Here is a 23086-nt window from a genome sequence, read left to right as displayed (position 1 = left end):
AAAGTGTTGGGGAGGAAGAAATTTTCCTCTACCCTTTCTAGGTTCTTCTGGCTGGTCTAAATTAAATTGACATGAGACAGATTAACAGGAGAAAATCAAACGAGAGTTTAATAACATGTATACATGGGAGGGACCCAGGAAAAACTCAACTCACCAAAATAGCTGAAACCTCCTTAAATACCATCTTTAGCCAAAGACAAAAGAGGATGTTGGAGGTAGTGGTTTGGTACTTCGAAGGGGAGCAAGGCCACTGACATGGAGAGGGAGAAGCAGATGTTCAGTAAACAGATGTTTGCTGGGCCACACAGACACAATGGGACACAGAGAGGAGGTGTTTTTGTTTTTAATTTATTTTATTAATTTATTTATTTTTGGCTGCATTGGGTCTTTGTTGCTGTGTGCGGGCTTTCTCTAGTTGCGGCGAGCAGGGGCTACTCTTCATTGCGGTGTGCAGGCTTCTCTTGTTGCGGAGCACAGGCTCTAGGTGTGCAGGCTTCAGTAGTTGTGGCACGTGGGCTTCAGTAGTTGTGGCTTACAAGTTCTAGAGCACAGGCTCAGTAGTTGTGGCACAGGGGCTTAGTTGCTCCGCAGCATGTGGGATCTTCCCGGACCAGGGGATCGAGCACGTATCCCCTGCATTGGCAGGTAGATTCTTAACCACTGTGCCACCAGGGAAACCCCAGAGAGGAGTTTTAACAAACAGATTTAGCTAAGTTCCTCCCTGTCTACACACCTAGTTCATACTACAGTTATCTGTGGTGATGGCTCCCTTCCTGGGACAGGGCCTCTATCTTCATTCTTTATGCAGTTAGGGGCAAGGTTGAAGTTTCTTCCTGAGTCTTTTGGGGCTTGATAGTTTTCAGCTTGAAATAATCCACATGCCAAAGAGACATTTTGAGGTGGCAAATTCTGCCCCCAACAAAAGTTTATGGTGTTATATCTCTGTCCTTCATACACAAAATGATGTCATTATTGTTGGATCTCAAAAGATATGATTTATTTATTTATAATATTTTTCATTTCTTTGTTTTGTTTCTATGCTTTCTGTTTGCTTGTTTGTTTGTTTGTTATCTGATGGCTTGTTTGTTTGCCATCACTACCAAAGAAATGACTTTAAAATGCTGGATGGGAGTCTGCCACATAGTTCTTGGACTGTGCAGTTTATCAGAAAAAAACTAAAGGATAGTAGCCTTCCTTTGGTGATTTTACTGAGAAGTTCTAATTTGCATAGCAGCAGGCAACAAAACGTAGTGGTTTTGAAATCTAAAATTCCTGGGTTCTAATTCTAGCTCTACCTCTTACGTGAGTTGAGTGACAATGAAGAAAAATACTTAATTTTCAGTGCATGGCATATAGCAAGGCTGATAGCACCTAAAAAAATCATTTTTAGTGTGTTTGGCTGAGACGTATCACCCATTGACCTACAGAGTGATGCAGCTGATCTGCCTGGCAGACAATTATCCCATTTTTTTCCTCATCACTCAGAAACTGCATTCTAGGTTAAAACTGAAAAAAAAAATTATAAAGCTATCCTTCCCCAATTAGAAAGAACTATTATTAAATCAAGAATATAAGGGAAGCCATGTTCCACTGCCAGAAGGATGGTAGAGTTAAAACAGGGGAGAATACTTACTTTCATCTGTATTTTTAGAATTTCTTAAAGAGGTGCACAAAAGATTTTGTTTTTAAATTAACACAGCACTGTGGTCACAGATGTTTTTCAAATTATAATTTAATACAAATTTCTTGAAAGAGAAAAAATTAAAAAGAAGAAAAATTAAATAAAGAGAAAGGGAATAAGGAAGGGGGGAGAGAAAGAGAAAAAAGAAAGAAGGAAGGAAGAAACAAAGCGTTTGATGTCATTGGTTAAAAGGAACTTAGATTATAGTCAGAATTTAAAGCGAACTAAACCCATGTTTCCAAAACACCTAAAATGCCAAGCCAAGAACTCACATTGGTAGTTTAACTCTGTATACTAGCATAGTAAAGGCTCTGAAAAGTTCTGCAATAAAGAATATTGTCCAGATTGTTTTGGCCTAGGATTTCCAAAACTTCTTTAATCATGGAACCCTTTTTTCCTTGGAATATCTCTAAACACTTTGCTGAACTAGCTTTCTAAGTAAGATAATTTGGAGACTGCTGATCTAAGCTAATCTTTGGGTATATCTGAAAACCTAGGGCCAAGCCTTTAAATATGTGAGTTCCCAGAGATCTATCATACTTGGAGCCGCATTATCCATCTTCATATGTTGTAGCCCAAACAGACTCTATGCCATTGACTAATTATGTTAGATACTTGCACAGTTTTGTTTACATGGTCCCTGTTCTATTAATCAAAACCCTGGCTATCCTTAAGACTCAACTATCTTTCCTAATACTCCTGAATAAAATTAATTTCATTCTCTAGGATCAATCCCATGATACTGTGGAGTTTGATTCTATTACAGACTTTGACTCCTGAAATTTTCTTTACAGAATTAGATCATAAACATACATATTAAATAAAATAATATAGCTCTTATACTGCCTTGTATAATTACATATAATTTGCCTCCAAAACTAGGCTTAAAATCCTCTTGAATCTTTAAATCTTCCATTAAATTGTACAGAATGCTTTACACAGAATAGACACTCAAATGTATTTCCCATTTGAATTAAATGATGACCCAGAATCACCACAGATTATTTGAAGCTAGTTTAGGAAAGAGGAAATTGAGTTTGTTTCCAATATTCCTGTCATCCTCCATCTAGACCCACACTTACTAAGATTAAACTTCTTAAGAAAAGAAGATAAAACAACATAGTTTATCCTCTGACATTAAAATATCATGGAGAAAACTCCGTCTGTAGTTTAACGATTCCTGTGAACTAGGTCATACGCACTGTATTAGCACATAATTTGGGCATTTCAATACAGCCAGCGAAGACTGTAGTGCAGCTAACAAATGCATTCAAATAAATGTAAAAAGTCAGTGTGCATAATTCAAATCCAAAATACATTAAGAGTGGGTTTTATTGGCCTGTATCATCAGGAGAATTTCCTTTCCACTTAGTCTACTTGCACTGACACATATTTAGGGAAATAAATCTACAGATAATGCTTTACTTGACATGGAGCCATGGAGGGAATTCTAAATTTCTCATAAATTTCCTTCACTGTTTTAAATTCCATTTCATAAAAAATATTTCCCTATAAACTAGAGTTAAAACTTTGGTGAGATGGGATCTAACCAAAGAGTTCTTAAACTCTATAGCCTTCCAACAGACATAAATTACAGGAACTGGAGAGCTCTCCTAACTTCTTGAAGAGCTTTTTTTTAAAAATGACATTTATTGTTTTCTTTCTAATTTTACAAGCATTCTTGTACAAGAATGCAAAGTGTACAGGCACACCTCACTTTATTGCACTTCACTTTATTGATCTTTGCAAATATTGCATTTTTTACAAATTAAAGGTTTGTGGCAACCCTGAATCGAGCAAGTCCATCAGTGGCATTTTTTCTAACAGCATTTGCTTACTTCATGTCTCTGTGTCACATTTCGGTAATTCTCACAATATTTCAAACTTTTTCATTTCTATTATTACTGATCTGTGATGAATGATCTTTGATGTTACTATTACAAAAAGATAATGACTTGTTGAAGGCTCAGATGGTAGTTAGCATTTTTCAACAATAAAGAATTTTTTAATCAATGTATGTCCATTGGTTTCTTTGACAATGCTATTGCACACTTAATGGACTACAGGATGATGTAAACATAACTTTTATATGCACTGGGAAACCAAAAAACTTGTGGAACTTGCTTTATCATGATATTCATTTTATTGTGGTGGTCTAGAACTGAACCTGCAATATCTCTGAGGTATGCGTATATATCCACATTGGTATCTTTTTTTTCACAGGCTTGGTGAAAATAATTTGAACAACACAGTTATTGCTAATGACAGTTCATTATATGAATTCTAAGTTCATTACATGAATTCTAAGTTCTCTAGGATTAAATTAGTTCATTTAATCCTCACAACAATCTCATCAGGCAGGTACTATTATTATCCCCATTTTATAGATGAGAAAACTGAGGTACATAAGCTGCGTTAACTTGCCCCAGATCAAATAGTTAGTGAGGGACAGATGTGGTATTGGAACCCAAGTAGTCTGGCTCCAGAATAAATGTTTTCAATTATTACACTATACAACCTCTTTTGAAAGCATGAGCAAGAAAGTCAATCATCTTAAATCCCAGTGTGGAGAGATGATATAATTAACATCTTATTAAGTACTCTTTCAAGTATGTCTTTGGATATATTTGCACTTCCAGGATGGCTTCTTCACTCACATGTCTGGCACCTTGACCTCTCTTTCCACATGGCACCTCCTCCTTTAGGGCATCAGGTTGTCAGACTTCTTACATGGTGGCTTAGGATTCCAAGAGGAAGTGTTCCAAAAGAAGAAAGCAGAAGCTGCCACTGTCTTTCACCCTAACCCTGGAAACTGCTGGAACTTTAATTCTACTATGTTCTGTTGGTCAAAGCAATCATGGAGCCTGTCCAGATCCAAGGAGAGGGTTCATAGATGTCCACATCCTGATGGGAGGGGTGTCAAGAAATTCTTGGTCTCTTATCTGCCACACCACAATTAATATATTCTAAGGATTCTTTCAAGCGCATCTTTAGACATATAGCTGCACATACTATAAATTTTAAATAAATGGAATAATGTGACATGCTATTTTTGTGCATTCCTTTCTTTAAATGGTTTTCTCCTCCCAAATACATGCTTCATTTCCCCAGCCAGGTAACCAACATTTACAAACTTTCTTCAGCCAGGTAAGCAATGTTAAAATCCTTTTCTGTGTCATATAATCACATACACACACACACACACACACACACACACACCCCTTCATTTAATAATATAAAAGTTGACAAAGACTCTTTGGTTAGGCTCCTCTAAGCCCTCTTCTCAAAGAGACTTTTACCTTGAGCTTCAGGGTCTGTCCTATTGGACCTGCGTCACCCAGTTTTAGCAAGAATTCTGCTCGGTCAGCTTAGAGCAAATACACGCACTTGATTTCTGATCACTGTAACATTTGATCACATTCCGCAACCCCCATCTCCAATATCTGACCACCCTGGCCTACCTTCAGCAAGAATCCTATCAAGTTGGTTCAGCCAGAACCCCCCCTTACCTGTAATGTTTCCCTTAGTAATTTTTCATCCATTAACCCCCACCCTGCTCCTTGGCTATAAATCCCCATTTGTTCATGCTATATTTGGAATTGGAATTTCCTTACTGAGGTCTCTTTTCCCCTATTGCAATCGTTCCTGAATAAAATCTGTTTTTACTGCTTTAACTACTGACCAGCTCTGGTTTTTCTCTAACATAATACATCAGAAATCACTCCAAGTTGCATGGAAATAAATTAACATACTTTTATTGGATGTACATCTATGCTATTAACCTATCAAAATGTATTCAACCATTCCCTCTAAAGGTAGAAAGTGATATCCAAGAAAATTATCAAGGAAAAAGTGCCAATGGGAAAAAACAAAATGGTGGGTGAAACACATATATTTACTCCTGCTCTTTCCTAAAGGCTTACTAAAATGAATTCACAGGAAATTTATTATGAATCACAAACCCACAATGACAGGGAGAATGGAAGAGTACATAATAGCAACAAAATTTTGGAAGCTGGAAAGCAGATGGATGTTTTGTAAATCACGTATCATGATTTACAAAAAGAAAAAGAATTCAGAGTAATGATAGTAAAGATGATCCAGAATCTCAGAAACAGAATGGAGGCACAGATTGAGAAAATACAAGAAATGCTTAACAAAGATCAAGAAGAACTAAAGAACAAACAGATAAACAACACAATAACTGAAATGAAAAATTCACTAGAAGGAATCAATAACAGAATAACTGAGGCAGACGAACAAATAAGTGAGCTGGGAGACACAACTGCAGAGAAGCAGAATAAAGAAGAAAGAATGAAAAGAATTGAAGACAAACTCAGAGACCTCTGGGACAACACTAAATGCACCAACATTTGAATTATAGGGGTCCCAGGAGAAGAAGAAAAATGAAAGGGTCTGACAAAATATTTGAAGAGATTATAGTTGAAAATTTCCCTAACATGGGAAAGGAAATAGTCACCCAAGTCCAGGAAGCACAGAGAGTCCCATATAGGTTAAATGCTAGGAGAAACACACCAAGACACATATTAATCAAATGAACAAAAATTAAATTCAAAGAAAAAATATTAAAAGCAGCAAGGGAAAGACAAAAAATAACATACAAAGGAACCCCCATAAGGCTATCAGCTGATTTTTCAGCAGAAACTCTGCAGGCCAGAAGGGAGTGGCAGGATGTACTTCAAGTGATGAAAAGAAAAACCTACAACCAAGATTACTCTACCCAGCAAGGATCTCATTCAGATTTGGTGGAGCAATCAAAAGCTTTTCAGACAAGCAAAAGCTAAGAGAATTCAGCACCACCAAACCAACTTTACAACAAATGCTAAAGAAACTTCTCTAGGCGGGAAACACAAGCAAAGAAAAAGACCCACAAAAAGAAATCCAAAACAATTAAGAAAATGGTAATAGGAACATACATATTGATGATAATCTTGAATGTAAATGGATAAAATGCCCCAACCAAAAGACACAGGTTTGCTGAATGGATACAAAAACAAAACCCATATATATGCTGTCTACAAGAGACACACTTCAGACCTAGGGACACATACAGACTGAAAGTGAAGGGATGGAAAAAGATATTCCATGCAAATGGAAATCAAAGAAAGCTGGAGTAGCAATACTCATATCAGATAAAATAGACTAAAATAAAGAATGTTAAAAGAGATAAAGAGGAACACTATATAATGATCATGGGATCAATGCAAGAAGAACATATAAAAATTATAAACCTTTATGCACCCAACACAGGAGCACCTCAATACATAGGCAAATGCTAACGACCATGAAAGGAGAAATCGACAGTAACACAATCATAGTAGGGGACTTTAACACCCCACTTACACCAATGGACAGATCATCCAAACAGAAAATAAATAAGGAAACACAAGCTTTAAATGATCCAATAGACCAGATAGATTTAATTGATATTTATAGAACATTCCACCCAAAAGAGGCAGAATACACTTTTTTCTCAAATGCACATGGAACATTCTCCAGGATAGATCACATCTTGGGTCACAAATCAAGCCTTGGAAAATTTAAGAAAATTGAAATTGTATCAAGCATCTTTTCTGACCACAACGTTATGAGACTGGAAATCAGTTACAGGAAAAAAACTGTAAAAAATACAAACACATGGAGGCTAAACAGTGCACTACTAAATAACCAAGAGATCACTAAAGAAATCAAAGAAGAAATTAAAAAATACATAGAAACAAATGACAATGAAAACATGAGGACCCAAAACTTATGGGATGCAGCAAAAGCATTTCTAAGAGGGAAGTTTATAGCAATTCAATCTCACCTCAAGAACAAGAAAAACCTCAACTAAACAATCTAACCCTACACTTAAAACAACTAGAAAAAGAAAAACAAAGAAAACCCAAAATCAGTAGAAGGAAAGAAATCATAAAGATCAAAGCAGAAATAAATGAAATAGAAACGAAGAAAACAATAGCAAAGATCAATAAAACTAAAAGCTGGCTCTTTGACAAGATAAACAAAATTGATAAACCCTTAGCCAGACTCATCAAGAAAAAAAGGGAGAGGATGCAATCAATAAAATTAGAAACGAAAAAGCAGAAATCATAACTGACACTGTAGAAATACAAAGGATTATAAGAAACAAACAACTATACAAACAACTATATGCCAATAAAATGGACAACCACGGAGTATGGACAAATTCTTGGAAAGGTACAATTTTCAAAGACTGAACCAGGAAGAATTAGAAAATGTTAACAGACCTATCACAAGTAATGAAATTGAAACCGCAATTAAAAATCTTCCAACAGGGCTTCCCTGGTGGTGCAGTGGTTGAGAGTCCGCCTGCCAATGCAGGGGACATGGGTTCGTGCCGCGGTCCGGGAAGATCCCACATGCTGTGGAGCAGCTGGGCCTGTGAGCCATGGCCGCTGAGCCTGTGTGTCTGGAGCCTGTGCTCCGCAATGGGAGAGGCCACAACAGTGAGAGGCCCGTGTACGGCAAAAAAAAAAAAAAAAAAAAAAAATCTTCCAACAAACAAAAGTCCAGGACCGGTGAATTCTATCAAATATTTAGAGAAGAGCTAACACCGATCCTTCTCAAACTCTTCCAAAAAGTGCTGAGGGGAAACACTCCCAAATTCATTCTATGAAGCCACCATCACCGTAATACCAAAACCAGGAAAAGATATCACAAAAAAGAAAATTATAGACCAATATCACTGATGAACATAGATGCAAAAATCCTGAACAAAATACTAGCAAACAAAATCCAACAACACATTAAAAGGGTCATACACCATGATCAAGTGGGATTTATCCCAGGTATGTAAGGATTCTTCAATATACACAAATTGATCAATGTGATACACCACATTAACAAATTAAGGAATAAAAACCATATGATGATCTCAATAGATGCAGAAAAAGCTTTTGACAAAATTCAACAACCATTTATTATAAAAACTCTCCAGAGAATGGGCAGAGAGGGAACCTGCCTCAACATAATAAAGGCCATATATGACAAACCCACAGCAAGCATCATACTCAATGGTGAGAAACTGAAAGCATTTCCACTAAGATCAGGAACAAGACAAGGATATCCACTCTCGCCACTCTTATTCAACAGAGTTTTGGAAGTCCTAGCCATGGCAATCAGAGAAGAAAAAGAAAAAAAAGGAATATAAATTGGAAAAGAAGAAGTAAAACTGTTGCTGTTTGCAGATGACATGATACTATACTTGAAAATTCTAAAGATGTCACCAGAAAACTACTAGAACTAATCAATGAATTTGGTAAGGTTGCAGGATACAAAACAATGCACAGAAATCCCTGGCATTCCTATACACCAACAACAAAAGATCAGAAAGTGAAATTAAGGAAACGTTCCCACTTCCATCGCAACAAAGAGAATAAAATACCTAGGAATAAACCTGCCTAAAGAGGCAAAAGACTTGTACTCAGAAAACTATAAAACATTGATGAAAGAAATCAAAGATGACATAAACAGATCGAGAAATATACCATGTTCTTGGATTGGAAAAATCGATATTGTGAAAATGACTATACTACCCAAAGCAATCTACAGATTCAATGCAGTCCCTATCAAACAACCAATGGCATTCTTCACAGAATTAGAATAAAAAATTTTACAATTCGTATGGAAACACAAAAGACCCCGAATAGCCAAAACAATCTTGAGAAAGAAAAATGGAGTTGCAGGAATCAGGCTCCCTGACTTCAAACTATACCACAAAGCTACAGTAATCAAGACAGTATGGTACTGGCACAAAAACAGAAATATAGATCAATGGTACAGGATAGAATGCCCAGAGATAAACCCACACACATATGGTCACCTAATTTACAACAAAGGAGGCAAGGATATACAATGGAGAAAAGACAGCCTCTTCAATAAGTGGTGCTGGGAAAACTGGACGGCTACATGTAAAAGAATGAAATTAGAACACTACCTAACACCATACACAAAAATAAACTCCAAATGGAATAAAGACCTAAACATAAGACCAGACACTATAAAACTCTTAGAGGAAAACATAGGAAAAACACTTTTTGACATAAACCATAGCAAGATCTTTTTTGACCCACCTCCTAAAGTAATGGAAATGAAAACAAAAATAAACAAATGGGACTTAATTAAACTTCAAAGCTTTTGCACAGCAAAGGAGACCATAAACAAGACAAAAAGACAACCCTCAGAATGGGAGAAAATATTTGCAAATGAAATAACAGAGATTAATCTCCAAAATATACAAATAGCTCATGGAGTTCAATATCAAAAAAACAAACAATCCAGTTAAAAAATGGGTAGAAGACCTAAACAGACATTTCATCAAGGAAGACATACAGATGGCCAAGAGGCACATGAAAAGATGCTCAACATCACTAATTATTAGAGAAATGCAAATCAAAACCACAATAAGGTATCACCTCACACCAGTGAGAATGGCCATTATCAAAAAATCTAGAAACAATAAATGCTGGAAAGGGTGTGGTGAAAAGAGAACCCTCCTTCACTGTTGGTGGGAATGTAAATTGATACAACCACTATGGAGAACAGTATGGAGGTTCCTTAAAAATCTAAAAATAGAACTCCCATATGACCCAGCAATCCCCCTACTAGGCTTATACCCTGAGAAAACCATAATTCAAAAAGAGACATGTACCACAATGTTCACTGCAGCACTATTTACAATAGCCAGGACATAGAAGCAACCTAAGTGTCCATCGACAGATGAATGGATAAAGAAGATGTGGCACATATATACAATGGAATATTACTCAGCCATAAAAAGAAACGAAATTGAGTTATTTGTAGTGAGGTGGATGGACCTAGAGTCTGTCATACAGAGTGAAGTAAGTCAGAAAGAGAAAAACATATACCGTATGCGAACACATATATATGGAATCTAGTTCCAGGACAGGAATAAAGATGTAGACATATGGAATGGACTTGAAGACATGGGGAGGGGGAAGGGTAAGCTGGGACAAAGTGAGAGAGTAGCATTGATGTTTATACACTACCAAATGTAAAATAGCTAGTGGGAAGCAGCTGCATAGCAGAGAGAGATCAGCTCGGTGCTTCAGGATGACCTAGAGGGGTTGGATAGGGAGGGTGGGAGGGAGGCTCATGAGGGAGGGGATATGGGGACATGTGTATGCATATGGCTGGTTCACTTTGATGTATAACAGAAACTAACACAGTATTGTGAAGCAATTATACTCCAATAAAGATCTATTAGAAAAAAAAAGAAAGCAAGCCAAAAACAAACTAATTATCACTGTAATATCCCCAAAAGAATCAAAATTGGTGATAACACAAACCTCTGGAAGAAGAGTTGAATGGGAGCCTAGAGTAAAGAAAATCTATTTAAGAAACAGGGGAGATGATATCAAGATGGCAACACAGGTCATTTCCAACCTCAGTCCCCCTCACAAGATGACCAACTACTGACTATGCATGGACTAGACACCATCAGGAGAATCCCAGAACCTGGGGGTGAGGCTGAAGAACCTCCCTGAGTGACAGAGGTCAACAAGGACCACATTAGCAGGGTAAGAGGCGCAGTTTAACCTCGACCGCGTTGCCCCTCCCCCAGGCCGGCACAGCATCACACCAAGAGGCCCCCCTGGGCCTATGGTCTCTCCAGTGGCAAAAGAGAGTGCAAGGTGGATATCTCACTGCCCCAGCATTTTGGAACACTTCTCAGGAGGCCCACTTGTGTCTCGCCTCACAAGGATCACTGCAACCATCTGCGGGGTTAGACCAGTGGGGATCCGATGGAGACAGAGAAAGGCAGTGGGGTTCACAGCAACCAGCACTCAGACCGTGGAGGACCACATTCCTCTGGCATCTGCCCCTGAGCAGAGACCCTAGCCAGCAACTCCATCCATCAGCAAAGCCAAACGAGGGTCTCTGTCTGGCCAGGGAAGTTGATTGGCAATTCTGCTTGACCTGGGTCCCCAGCCAATGGGCTGCACCTGTCCTGAAGCCTATTCTATGGCCCTGCTCAGGTACAGAAGCAAATTCCCAGCCCCTCCCCAATTGCTAAGTATAGGCCCCAGTCCCACCTGAGCGTGAAGCCTAGCCAGAGACACTGGGCAGCCGTGAAGCCCGTCCTGCAGCCCCATTCAGGCAGGGGACCAAGCCAGCAGCCTTGTCCAATCGTTGAGCATAGCCTCTGGCCCCACATAACCAGGGACCCTGAACAGTGATACTGGGCAGCCTCAGAGCCCAGCCTACATCATCCATCAGCTGAGCCTAGCCTACAGCCCCACGTGAATGCTGACACAGCCAGAAGCTTCACCAGGAAGACAGCACAGCCAGTGACCCCACCCAGTTACAGAGCATAGTCTGTGGCCCCATCTGACCAGAGAGCCTAGACAGCAGCACAGCCCAACTGACCAGAGCACAGTCTCCAGCTTCACCCAATTACAGGATACAGCTGGGAAGTCCTGCCTGACCAGAGAGCCCGGCCAGTGATCTCATCCAACAGCAGAGCACAACCAGCAACCTGCCTGCTTACAAAGCCCAGCCTATCTGATCCAGCAATTCCACTTCTGGGTAAATATCTGAAGGAAATAAAATCACTATCTTGAAGAGATATCTGCACTCCCATGTTCATTGCAGTATTATTTACAATAACCAAGACATGTAAACAGCCCAAGTGTCCATTGATGGATGAGTAAAGAAGATGTGGTACATATATATATGTGTATAATATATATATACAAGGGATTATTATTCAGCCATAAAAAGGAAGGAAATCCTGCCATTTATAACAATATGGGTGGACCTTGAGAGGCTAGCTACCTTGAGGACCTAGGCTAAGCAAAATAAGTCAAACAGAGAAAAACAGACACAGTATGATCTCACTTATACGTGGAATCTAAAAAAGCTGAACTCACAGAAACAGAGTAGGTTAGTGGTTCCCAGGGACGAGGAGGTGACGGGGTGTCTAATGTACAGCATGGCGACTACACTCGACAACACGCTATTGTTTATTTGAAAGTAGTTAAGGAAGTAGACCTTAAAGTTCTCATCATAAAGAAAAAAAAGGTAACTATGTGAGGTGAAGGGTATATTAAACAGATCTCACCTCCAATCAGGAAACTGCCCTTCTCCCACCTTTGCAGAAGGCTGGAGGTTTAGCCTCTAAATGAGGTAAAACAAAAGATGAGGTGATTGTTGCTACGCGTTCACCAAAGCCAGTTTCCTTTTCCTTCCGGGAACACAGGTAGGCTACGTTCGCTCACAAAGAGACGCACCCATGTGACTGAATCCCAGCCATTAGAACAGGGGGCGGGATGATGTGTTTCTCTCAGTAAGCCCTCCCACACGTTTTTCCCCTTTGGGCCAACCAGAAGAAACAGATCCAGCATAAACGTCAAGGCCATAAAATTGAATTAACCTGGCTTCCTAAAGGGACATAAGACCAGAGAAAGATAAATATTGGATAATAACACTTACAGGTGGAATCTAAAAAAGCCAGACTCCTAGATCCAGTAACTAGAGTGGTGGTTAGCAGGCTGGGGGATGCGGGAAATGGGGAGAAGTTGGTCAAAGGGTAGAAACTTACAACTAAAAGGTGAATACGTTCTGGGGACTTGTGCAATGTGGTAGCCTGGTTTTTTCTTGAACTGTCTCCTTTTTTTTTTTTTTTTTTTGCTGTACGCGGGCCTCTCACTGTTGTGGCCTCTCCCGTTGCGGAGCACAGGCTCCGGACGCGCAGGCTCAGCGGCCATGGCTCACGGGCCCAGTCGCTCCGCGGCATGTGGGATCTTCCCGGACCGGGGCACGAACCCGTGTCACCTGCACCGGCAGGCGGACTCTCAACCACTGCGCCACCAGGGAAGCCCGAACTGTCTCTTTCTTGAATGGCAATAATTTGCTTTGGAATTGTCTGCATTTGAAGCAAATGCAAGAATTCTGAGAAGGCAGTGCCATTGAGGCAGTTAGTGCTCACACTTCTGCTCTCCAGGACTTCGTTCCCATCACTTTTATTGTCCTCCCCACATGGTATTGCAATTTCTCTGATTATAGGCCAGCTATCCCCATTCAACTCCTCAAGGGTAGGGAAGAGAAGATGGCGATGGAGAATGTCCCTTTGTTTCTCAATATGAGGACACAGGCTGAATGGAAGAGTTGGGAGAGAAAGCTCAGGTTTTTCTCAAGTGGCTATTGTCTGAAAACACAAAGCTGTATCCATGTGGCTGTGTTGGATGGATACATTTTGACCTAAATAAATAAATAACCTGGCTCCCTAAATAACCATATAGAAAGCTATAGGCTGAACATCACATTAGACTTTGGGTGAGCAAAGCATCAAGTTTTACAGTATTAAATCACTATGATCTGGGAATTTGTTATAACAGCTAATGTTCTTTATTAAGATAAAGAATAACTTACACAGAACCTATTACTCTGAAGTGGGGAGCTTTTACAACAAAAAAACCCAAAAAAACCTAAAATATGTGGGGTTGATATGGGGTTCAAGTAAACAATCATGAGAGTCTAGAAGGCTAGAGACCCCTGTAATGCCAGACAAAACATTTGATAAAACCACTGTCTGACAACTTGAAAGACAGGCCACTGCATACGAGTCTGTAGCTCTAGGGAAAGTGGTTGGAAAGTGTTATATACTGGCTACTATGGCCTGCCTTCCGCGAAGTATTACACGGAAGAGATTAGCTCAGGCAAAAATTTGTCTGGTTTTCAAGCAATAACAGAAGGGAATGAACAGAGTCAAAATGCTTTACAGGGTTAGAAAATCTGTTTCTTCTTTCCCCAAATATGAAGAGAGGAGATTTTAAAACACCTTAAGCAGCAAAGTCCAATAAGACATTTCAGCTAGGCAAAGTGACTCAGCCTAGCAGGAGACATCAAAATAAGGGTGCCAGGCTTCCCTGGTGGCGCAGTGGTTGAGAGTCCGCCTGCCGACGCAGGGCACGTGGGTTCGTGCCCCGGTCCGGGAAGATCCCACATGCCGCGGAGCGGCTAGGCCCGTGAGCCATGGCCGCTGAGCCTGTGCGTCCGGAGCCTGTGCTCTGCAATGGGAGAGGCCACGGCAGTGAGAGGCCCGCGTACCTCAAAAAATAAAAAAATAAGGGTGCCACCTTCCCCACTGAGCCCTAACTCAAAGCATCCAGCCCTAAGTTGAGAGATATGAGAGTGAACAGACATACAGGGAAAGCTTAAGAATTATGTGTAGGGGAAATCTATGTGCATGGTAACCGACACATGGAGCTTACTGAAAGTATATAAATAGATTGAAAACTATCAAAATTTTGGCGGAATTGACAAAGAAATCATGAGGCTGGTTTAAAGAAGGCTGGTTTGGAAAAGTCTTAACATAGCCCTCAGGAAGGAAGGGACAATGGAAGCTACACACACTCCCAGAAAAGGCACACTCACCGAAGTCTGTGTCTGATGTGAGCATAAAGGGTAATGGCTGAGAAACAACCTCCCAGAAGGAGAGCCCAGGGCCGTGAGGAACACTGATCAAGGAAATTCCTCTCTGAAAGCACAATCAGGGCCAAGCAAGGAATTTCTTCCACCTCCAGGTTAGAAAGCCTTTAGAATGCTTGCTTAACAGAATTTCAGAATCTGTGGACCAGAGATTGCTGTAAGTCTCCCATCCTTTTCTTTTCCCAGTAGAGTTTTCTTTGTGTTTATCCTGTCCCTGCTCCACCATCACTAAGTGGGTAGGGAGAGCAGATAACTTTTCTTCCTTGTTCACATGTCAATAGTTCACAAGTCCTCATAAAAGGACTGGAAATATCAAACTTGGAACTGGATACAGTGACCAGATGGGTTGTCTGCCTTGGGTGATATATTCTCTACATAGCAGGAATATGAGACAGATCCTAAGTGCCAGCAGAGCAAACAATCACAAAAGTCTCTTGAATGTTCATAAAACCTTCCTGGGCACCAGCTAGACTACTTTTTTCTCAACTTGCCTTCCATATAGGTGTGACAGTCTGTAACTGAGTTTGGCCAATAGGCTATGAATGTAATGATGCATCCCAGTTCTAGGCCTGGCCCATTAAAACCTCCCAAGGTGACCCTCCCGTCTTTTGGCCAGGTTCAGAGATGCCAGAGGAGGATTCCAAGCCCCTCGGGAATGGCAGAGCCACAAGACCAAACAAACAACAAAAGGTCTGGGTCCTCATAGGACCATGAAAGCAGAGCAAAGAAAAGAGCAAGGAGGGGACCATCAGCAAAGAGTGAAGAAAATTTTCCAGAACCAAACTCATTCTTAGTTTCTTCTTTCTGTTCCACAACTTCTACATTTCATTCAATAAATATGCACTTTTGTCATTGGAAGCCACAGTAAATATAATGTTTTGAAATAGCATTATCATAGTTCCAACTTTTATCTTCACCCATATTGATGTGTGTATATGAGAGTGGGAGGGAAGGGATAATATTTTTTTAAGATATTTATTTGAATAGTGAAATGAACAAGCTCATTAGCAGCATTAAAAATGAACCAAGAAAATGGTAGAGCTACTCTATGTGTGGGACTACAAAGGAAATTTTTCAATGTAATTTTAAAGGAAAGGATCCTTCCATCTTGGCAGCCTCTAAAATTTCAGAAACCATCCAATGAACTACTTTCTACTTGCTTATGTCCAGTAGCCATGTATATAAAAGATAGATGCTAATATACCTACAAAAGTAAGATTTTCTCTAGGGAAATCTCAGAAAGCATAACTCTATTGAAAATATATTAGCCCATAAAATCAAGTTACTGCTATTCATATTTGGGAGCTTACTGAGAAATAAGTCTCTATAAGGTTATATCATAAGTAAAGATAATAGAAAGCATCTTAAAGAGGTCACACATAAAAGGAGCCATAGTTCTCTCATAATGGGGAAAGTATCACATTACATGTAGCCTTTCTAGGAAGAGATGTATTGAATGCACCATGAACTTGAGGATACTATGCCAAGGAGAACTAAGACTCCATGTAAGTTGTCCTTTTGATTTAAACTTATAATACCTTGCCCTCTCTCAATTCCGTATGACATTGTATTTCAGCAACTCAAGGCTCTAAAGCAAGCCCCTATATACAGACAAGGACTGTCTCAGCCTTGTGCTTGCAAACACCCTGATTAACCTAAAGCAATGTGAACAGTGGTAAAACAACACCAGAACCAAAGTCAGGAGTCCTGGATTCTCGTCCTGGAGCTGCCTCTAGTTGACCTTGAATAAGTCCCACAACTCATTTTTCTTTCATAACATGGTTACATTAGATGATCTCTAAGTCTCCTGCCAGAAATTCTATGGCTTTCTGGCTGGTGGTAATCAGGACTGAGGAACTAACAGATTTTTCTGTCTCTGGATGCAACTAAGGGCCTCCCCTCCTTTGCCGCTCGGTCCCTCAGTAAATTTTGTCTTCCTTCCTTTTCGTTGCCCTTTCTCTTCTCCTTCTGCCAATTCCCCATCTTCATTCAACACTACCATCCATTATTCTCCAGCAATAAGGGTAATGTTCACTGTGCCATACACTTGACATTCATTATCTTATTTAATCCTGACAACTGCCTTATGAAAGAGGTAAAATTATTTTCTCATTTTACAGATCATGATCCTGAGACTTAGAAAGATAGTTTTTCCTTCCCTCTACCTATGACCATTATATTCTAGTGCGTGTAATAGAACAATCATTGAACACCTTGAATGAAGTCCTTGGCCACGGTGACAAGAGTAAAAGGATGAAAAATAATCGATCTTCTCAGAATGTCTCAGCTCACGACTGCTGTTCACGATTCTCAAGCAAATCCTTTACGTAACGCTTGAGACTGAAGTGGGGCTGCTAAAGTTGCTTTGGGAAGGGAGTGATCGCTCAAGCTGCTTTACTCCAGTAACTTTCACAGATCTCAGCTGTGCTTCAGCCATATCAGGAGTTTGGGTGTGTTACATCCACCTTGATCAAGGACAAGATCTCCACACTCACGAAAACTAATAATCAACAGGTCAGGAACCAAAGACAAACATTTTGGGCACAGGGGCTTTCTTCCCTTTCTAATCAATTTACTTGAACTGCTCTTATTTCTCTATGCATACACTTTAAATCACAAAGATGCTGTGAAAGTTAACCTATGAGAAGCGTTATATATAAAGGGTAAAAAGGCTTTGTGTCCTTGAGCAGGTTATTTATATTTATCCTTTCTAAGCCCCAGTTACCTCATTTGCAAATGATAAAAGTACCTATTTTCAAAGGTTTTATAAGCATTAAATAAGATAATTTATACCACCTCACACCTGTTAGAATGGCTATTACCAAAAAAACAAGAAATAAGTGTTGGTGAGGATGTAGACAAAAGGGAATGCTCATGCACTGTTGGTGGAAATATAAATTGGTGCAACTACTATGGAAAAAGAGTATGGAGGTTCCTCAAAAAAATTAAAAATAGCACTACCGTATAATCCAGCAATTCCACTTCTGGGTATTTATCTGAAGAAAAAGAAAGCACTAATTCAAAAAGATATATGCACCCCCATGTTCATTGCAGCATTATCTACAATAGCCAAGATACAGAAACAACCTGTGTCCATTGACAGAAGAATGGATGAAGAAAATCTAACACACACACACACACTCTCTCATACATATGGAATATTACTCAGCCATTAAAAAGAATGAAATCTTGCCATTTGTGACATGGATGATCTTGAGGGCATTATGCTAAGTGAAATAAGTCAGACAGACAAAGACAAACACCAAATGATCTCACTTACATGTGGAATCTAAAAAAAACAAAAAACAAAAAGCGAAAAACAAAAAAAAATGAGCTCACAGATAGGAGAAATCAAATTGGTGGTTGCCAGAGGTGGGGGGATAGGAAGTACCCAAAATGGGTGAAGGGTGTTTAAAAATACAAACTTCCAGTTATGAAGTAAATAATCCATGGTAATATAAAGTACAGCATGGTGACTAGAGTTAATAATACTGTATTATGTACTGCTGGAGAGATCTTAAAAGTTCTCATCACAAGAAAAAAAATTTTGTAACTATACTTGACAGTTGTTAACTAGACTTATTGTGGTGATCATTTTGCAATATACACAAATATCAAATCATTATGTTGTACACCTGAAATTGATATAATTTTATATGACAATTATACCTCAATAAAGGGAAGATAATTTGTGTGAAATGCTTGATATTGTAAACACTCAATAAACATTAGGTACAGATGTAAATATAGATAAAAAGGATATTATACAAAGATGCAAGGACATATATACACAAAAACAAATGCATGAATGATAGACAGAAAGATGAACACACACAGAAGTGAGTCTGAACGTACAGAATCTTTCCAGTGAGTTTGAGAAAATACTTAAAACAGTGTAAGCAGAAAGCAGCAGCGCCAGAGGCCCTTGAACGGTGCATTTTTACTGAACGGGGCTCTGGCGCCACCTTGTGGCTACATAGCAAGCAGCCCACCACTGAATCCAGTTCCACAGAAGCTTTGAAATCTAACCTTTCCAAAGCTCCCCCTTAAATACTGAAAAGATGAATAGTTTCCTTGATTGTAAAAACTCTACCCTGTTTCAGACAGAAACAGTGCATAAAGCTTGCTCTGTCGTCCACAAACCTATCTCTGTATTTTTTATTGATTTATCCCAACTACGCACTCTCCCTGTGAAGGTATGTCCTTAAGGATTCTGCAGCTGCCAATCAATCGAGAGAGAGGCGTGTTACACAATTGACTAAAACATGATCAGAAAAGAGCTGGATGGAAGTGTGTAGACAGAAATGAGGGCTTTCAGGGGAAACTAACCCGAATACAGAAGAGAATTAAGGACAGACCTATACCAAGAGCTGAGTGGGAGAATTCAATTCAATAAGTTTTCTTTGAGCTCCAGCTACTCTGAGACATGCTCTCTCCTAAGGGCTAGAGGTCTGAAGAAGGCTAACACCTTTAGGAGCTCGCCTAGGAGAAATCCTTCAGAAATACTAAGGAATCACATCCAATACACTGTGTTAGAAATCTTCTGCTTAACTCAAACAAGCAGTAGGTCAAGGGGAGGAAAACTACTAGATTTATAAAGCTAATTCTGGAACATAAATATGTTGCTAGACCAAAGGAAAATTTAATCCATATATGCTACTTCTGGTTTGGGAAAGAAAACAAAGTCTTTCCCTTTCTTTTCCCCAAAGAAAAATCTTTCACTCTTCTAAGGCCAAGTTCAAAACATTCATTCTTCCATTACATCTCCTCTCACCAACTGAGCCCAAATCATTGCTCCAATGCTTCTGTGAACTTTAGGCAGCCCAGCCTTTATTTTATTATTCAGTACTTGGTTCTGAGTGACTTTGTACTTTTTTCCCAGTGAACTAAATTATTCATATATCTTGCCTCCCTATTTCTCCCAAATAAATATCGTACTCTTTGAAGGCAGGGAACTAGTCCTCGATTGTTGCGGTCTCAAAGTCCCTACCCTCCATCCCTTCAGCTGGTCTTGACTCCATGAATTATTTTATAGATGATAGATAGATAGATTAGATAGATAATGGATAGAGAGATCTTCCCCGTAACATCATACAGAAAGTCCCAAACGAACTTTTTGGCCAACCCAAAATATATACAACTTCTATATCCATTTATCTGTTGACCAACACTTAGGTTGTTTCCATATCTTGGCTACTGTAAATAATTCTTCTGTGAACATCAGGGTGTATGTATCTTTTCATATTAGTGTTTTTGTTTTCTTCAGATATATATCCTGGCGTGGAACTGCTGGATCATATGGTAGTTTTAATTTTTGAGGAACCTCCATACTGATTTCCATAGTGGCTACACCAATCTACATTCCGACAGTGTACTAGGGTTCCCTTTTCTCTACATCCTTATCAACATTTATTATTTGTTGTCTTTTTGACGACAGGCACTCTGACAGGTGTGAGGTGACGTCTCACTGTGGTTTTGATTTGCATTTTTCTGATGATTAGTGATGTTGAGCATTTTTTTCATGTGCCCAACAGACTCTTTTTCTTTTTTTTTTGGTACGCGGGCCTCTCACTGCTGTGGCCTCTCCCGTTGTGGAGCACAGGCTCCGGACACGCAGGCTCAGCGGCCATGGCTCACGGGCCCAGCCGCTCCGCGGCATGTGGGATCTTCCCGGACCGGGGAACAAGCCCGTGTTGTCCCCTGCATCGGCAGGCAGACTCTCAACCACTGCGCCACCAGGGAAGCCCAGACTCTTTTATTTCCTATCTTATTTGACTTTTAATAGTACTTGACATTGTTGACCACTTGCCCCAACTTAAATTCTCCCCAAGGTACTCTTCATTCAATAGGTATTTATCAGCTTTTCACTATATACTATGTTCTTACTAAGCCTGAGGAGGCAAATGGAAAGAAATGATCCCTGCCCTCCAGCAGTTTCCACTCTAGCAAAGAAGGCTGAATACATTATACGGAGAGTGCAGAGGAAGAAGTATCTGAGGCTCCTGGTTCTCCTACTGAATTTTTCCATGTTCCCCTTTGCCAACAAAGGTTTCTCCCACTATTGATCACACACCCTATTCATGTATACATCCCCAACATAGCATGTATACAGTATCCTCAGCTAATATCTCAAGATAATAAGGTGAGATTTGTCATTAGCTTTGCTGAGTGTAAATTCACATTTCAAATAGTCTTCTGGATGGTTTCCCCAAAATTACTTCATAATCAAACTGATAAAAGATTAAACTTGGAGTATGAAAAAAATGCCAGCTGGCAAGGATATGGAGAAGAGGGGAACCCTTATATATTGTTGGTGGGAATGTAAATTAGTACAGCCACTATGGAAACAGGATAAAAAATAAATTAATGGTTCAGCCACTATGGAGAACAGTATGGAGGTTCCTTAAAAAACTACAAATAGAACTACCATATGACCCAGCAATCCCACTACTGGGCATATACCCTGAGAAAACCAAAATTCAAAAAGAGTCATGTACCACAATGTTCATTGCAGCTCTATTTACAATAGCCCGGAGATGGAAACAACCTAAGTGTCCATCATCGGATGAATGGATAAAGAAGATGTGGCACATATATACAATGGAATATTACTCAGCCATAAAAAGAAACGAAATTGAGATATTTGTAATGAGATGGATAGACCTAGAGTCTGTCATACAGAGTGAAGTAAGTCAGAAAGAGAAAGACAAATACCGTATGCTAACACACATATATGGAATTTAAGAAAAAAAAAATGTCATGAAGAACCTAGGGGTAAGACAGGAATAAAGACGCAGACCTACTGGAGAACGGACTTGAGGATATGGGGAGGGGGAAGGGTGAGCTTTGACAGGGCAAGAGAGAGTCATGGACATATACACACTAACAAACGTAGTAAGGTAGATAGCTAGTGGGAAGCAGCCGCATGGCACAGGGATATTAGCTCGGTGCTTTGTGACAGCCTGGAGGGGTGGGATAGGGAGGGTGGGAGGGAGGGAGACGCAAGAGGGAAGACATATGGGAACATATGTATATGTATAACTGATTCACTTTGTTATAAAGCAGAAACTAACACACCATTGTAAAGCAATTATACCCCAATAAAGATGTTTAAAAAAAAAATTAAAAATAGAACTACCATATGATCCAGCAATTTCATTTCTGGGTATATACCTGAAGGAAATGAAATCACTATGCTGAAAAGATATCTGCACCTCCATGTTCACTGCATCATTATTTATAATAGCAAACATAGATGAATGGCTATGTGTCCATCAGTGGTTGAATGGATAAAGGAAAAAAAATTTTTTTTCCATCATATTATTTCCAGGGGTAAAATCACATTCCACAAACATATACAAGTCTGTTCCACCAATCTCTAAATTACAAGAGATACAAACGTAAAAGCGGCAAGGTCTCTGCTCTCTTAAAGCTCACAGTTTAATGAGGGTAAAAGAAACACATATAAAAATCTCCAATACAGGCTAATTCTGAAAAGTGCTGTAATATAATATCAAACAAGCTCGGGTATGGGCTAAGCTACTATAACAAAGGAGACCAAGATAGAGTGGTTTAAAGAAGATACTTTTTTTCACCAATATGTATCGTTTGGTATGGAGATGTGGAGAAAGGAGAAATTGCCTAGTTAAGTAATACTATGAAGGTGGTGAAATCTGTTCTCTTGGCTCCAATGCTTCTGTTTTTCCCTAAGGTATAACCCCTTCACAGCCTTCCAGTATCCATCTTCAACACCCTTATATTTCACTCTCTCTGTCAGAACATACTTTCAAAAAAGTACTGAAATATTCGATGATAGTAGGATGTAAATAACTGGTAAGGCTTAATGTGATGCCATTTGCAGGTACCTTTTCATAGATTACAACAGATTTAAAGACAATAGGATATATTTTG

This window comes from Monodon monoceros, unplaced genomic scaffold (assembly GCF_005190385.1).
Source record: "Monodon monoceros isolate NGI ecotype Baffin Bay Population unplaced genomic scaffold, NGI_Narwhal_1 Super_Scaffold_2, whole genome shotgun sequence".
Taxonomy (NCBI): Eukaryota; Metazoa; Chordata; class Mammalia; order Artiodactyla; family Monodontidae; genus Monodon; species Monodon monoceros.
This window is presented reverse-complemented; position numbering follows the sequence as displayed.